This window comes from Pinus tabuliformis, chromosome 7, assembly GCF_031772625.1.
Source record: "Pinus tabuliformis cultivar Carrire ecotype Pingquan chromosome 7, CPIR1, whole genome shotgun sequence".
Lineage (NCBI taxonomy): Eukaryota > Viridiplantae > Streptophyta > Pinopsida > Pinales > Pinaceae > Pinus > Pinus tabuliformis.
Genome location: NC_142293.1, coordinates 1,727,542,540 through 1,727,546,454, shown reverse-complemented (window position 1 = coordinate 1,727,546,454; position 3,915 = coordinate 1,727,542,540).

The window sequence follows — 3,915 nt, the reverse complement described above, 5'->3', positions numbered from 1 at the left end:
TAGGCACAACACTTATTCACGTATTGCAAACAAATAGAAAACTCAATATGAAAGGAAAAACAAGACGAGAGGAAAGGCGTACACAACAAGGAAATAAAACCAAAAGACAAGAAAGCAAAATGACTAAAGCAACAAGATGTAAAATAAGAAAACCATGACAGACTATGCGTGCAAGATGAGTGCAAGGAAGGGAAAATTGAGGTGCAAATAATCATACTCCTATCCTAAAAACTAAATGGTCAGGGTTATGTGAAATTAAATTTCCAGTGAAGCCACCATAGTCGCTCTCGACTATCATCCACAAGGATACAAGCGATTAAAATAGATAAACTAGTGTGCGACATAAAATACAAAAAACTCGAATATGCTACACATAGAAAGGAAGGTCTTTCTTGTGGGAAGAAAGATGTGTCACAACCACCCAGTACAAATGCTTACCTCTATGATGGATACCATTTCTAAACAAACCTCAGAAGCTTCTTGCGAGTGTGTCCTTATCTGCACCGATCTTCTTAGCAAGTGCAAGGAAGGATTGAAACTTGTTACCTGCAACATCGCTTTCCAAGTAAGATTGTTCTAGCCATTCAATGATTGGGTCATGAAATTCATAATGGCTGTTTGGACAACCTCGTGATTTGTGAAAGGGTGAATTCTTGATTTGACAGATGGGATCATGATGGGAATCTTGTAAGGAAAAATAAATCTGATCATTCTCAACAGTCATGCCAAGACAGTGAGGACCTGCCATAACCATCAGCGCAGGCTGAAGTACCTCACCTTCTTGACATAAATCTGATGAGAAATATGCTAAACAATGAAGATTAGATAGCACGAAGCAATTATCATTAGATGTGTTGTTGGGAAAATGATAAGATGAGTGACAATCACCCAATATAGAGGAATAATCAGATGAGATGGTTGAGATGTCAGATTCCCAGTTTGAAATGAATAAAGAAAAAATCATTTGAGAAATCTTGCGAATGCTCTGAATAGTGGAACCAAGTTCATTGTGAGCTAGACATGACGGACCACCTTCCTTCAACTAGTGAAAAGCTACACAAGAATCATGGTCATCATAGGAATTTAAACAGGATGCCAACACTGTGAATGCGTGAAACCAGTTGGGGCATGGTGAGTGGAGAGGAACTTGATTCATGTGATAACTTGTGAGCTCATCATCACCAAAGGATATTTCTAGTGTAATGAGTAGACAAATTTACAGTGCATGGATCACAAGGAGACTGAGGAGCTGATCATGAGAGGGAAAATTGATAAGTATGATTGCAGGAAAAGACAGTAGTTGAGATGATCGACTTCACAATTCCATGATTTCATGAGGGACAGACACTCCCAACCCCAGTTTTATGTAAGAAATGTGCATGAAGATGGGTGCGCTGTAACAGATTTGTGGATTTAGTCATAAATGAAATTTTGAAAATTTGAAGAGCACACCCATAATACCAATTTTTTTTTACACGGGAATCCACATTGATTGAGACCATGCAGATATATGGATTGTGCATGAGAAACTAGATCTGATTTAGTTAGGGGGCTTACCAGTGTCACGAGGTCTTGACATAACCATCAATGAATGTTGAAGTGCCTCAACTCCCTAGTACGTCCCGGGGCTTTCGAGAGTTACAAAATCGTTTTTTGAAGCTTGAACCAGAGCATGCATGGCTTTAGGATGGCTGTTGTTGTTGATTTCAAAACTGCTGTAAGGATGGCAACCATCTCTGTCACAGGTTGCACCAGATTTTTCAGTTTAAACAAGCTGACTTGAAGATTTGTCTTCATGCAAGAGAAGAGATGATGGGGAATGGGAAGTACGTTATGTGATTAGACTATTTTCAACTTCATCATGGACAACCTCACTGCCTTGTGTCAATTGAGGAGATAACTCATTGGATGAAGAAACAAGAGAACGTGGAGTATCTTCGACGCATGTGGATGCATTGTGAATGGTAGGACACACGGGCAAGTGAGGTGAAGAGGAAGTTTCGATATGGACGTCTTCTTTGACCGTAGCACATTCTAGATATGAGTTAGAGTCTTCATGAGAAAACAGAAGATTACATGATGTGCTTGGGCATTCATCACACCACATGGAAGCATTAGAGTGATGACTGCCCAAGACTGGGGGTTGATCGAAAGAATTAATTGTACAGGATGTTCCACCAAGATTAACAGATTGATAATCGTTCAGGAATGTAAGCTCATTGTTTTGATGCCTACAATTTTGAAATAGAGAGGGAAGATTGATAATGTCCTCACCTTTCTACTTTGCCTGTGTAACGTGACTGCCTTGCGCCTGATCGCAATTTGAGCTAGAAACTAGAGAATCAAGAGAATACGAACAACTGGATGGTGAAGTGGATTGATCAAGCAAGTCATGGTGCAAGGAGTCATGCTTGTAAATGATGGAGGATGGCAGAGATGCATATCAGATTCAATACTTGAGTTATGAACGATGTCATCCTGTTGCGGAATGGAGGAGTGAGTCTTCGCTGTAGGATTCCTGGGCCATTATGGAATTTCCTCCATTGAAGTGGGAGACAGATGAGAAGATGGGTTGGGGACATGCTACATAGATTTCTCAGCTTTGCAATCACCACAAGGGGGCACCCACATTGGGACTGGAAAGGGAGGAGGACAAGGAACAAATGGGATGTTGGGCTCCTCATTTGCAATCTGAGGTGCCTCATGATCCGCAGGAGTTGGGGAGGAATGGAAATCAAGAGGTTCACCGTATTGAGAACTATGAACCAAGCGTTTAAATTCTTCTCTCAAAAAGTCAAAGTTCACAAGTTGTTTAGGAATTTCATAATAGAGGTGAAGGAAGGAATCAACAAAGTCCTCAACTGATTCATTAGGCTCCATACTTAAATTGTAGATCTTTTCACGGAAATCCCTTTAGCTATAGTCATCGAATGTTTTAATCTTCATATTGGAAAGCTGACCAAATGAATCGATAGAGGAAAAGGGCAACATGTAATATCAATGTTGAGCACGACATTCGAATGTAAGAGTGAGTAATACGGTCCAGACATCTTCGTACTCTATCTTCTGGCATAGGAACTTTTTTATACCTTGGCACACATGCACACGAAAAGATGGTTCACCCTCACCATGGAACTTTAACTTGGATAGGTCATGGGTAAATTCCGTGGGGATGGTATATTTGAACTATGTAGAAAGACATCCTGGGATTATGATGTCAGGAAGAGCCATTTTTTAAAAGAGATTCAAACCAGATTCTACGGGCACAACCTGTCGTCTAACCCTCCTTCTAGTGCCATTTTCTTGATGGTGCTGGACACACCAACAAAGGGGATCTCCTCGATGTGAAGTCCCAAATAGACCTCACACCATTTGGTGTAGGAGTTCCATCCGGTATGAAGGCCCGGTTTCCATATACTTAGAGATTTGCCTTGGCTCTAGTTGTCAACTCATGAGAGCGTTATGCTCTTATCTTCAAACAACAAGGTATGTGTTCCTGGTGAGTGCATAGTGTAACCGTGTCAATGTTCTCTTACTACAAAGGGAGAGAGTAAAGTGAGCCTCTAAGTGAGAGGTAGTAGTACCACCTAGGAAGAGGCACATGTGAACCAGAAAGGGTCTGTCCAACATCCAACGGAATAGTCCACAGTGGACGTGATAGTCATTAAAAATAAAGTACAAGGGAAAACATGTACACCATCCACTAGAGTAGTCCACATGGATACGACGGTCGTTATAACCAGTAAAAAAGACAGGTATGTCTAATGTCCTGCGAAGTAGTCCTCAAGGATGAGACAACGTTGATAAGAAATACAACACATCTTCAACAATGTAAGTACTAAAATAACCAAAGTAGTTCAACTATCTTAGTACAGGTTAAGAAAACATGAATTACAAATTTTTAAAGAGTAGTCT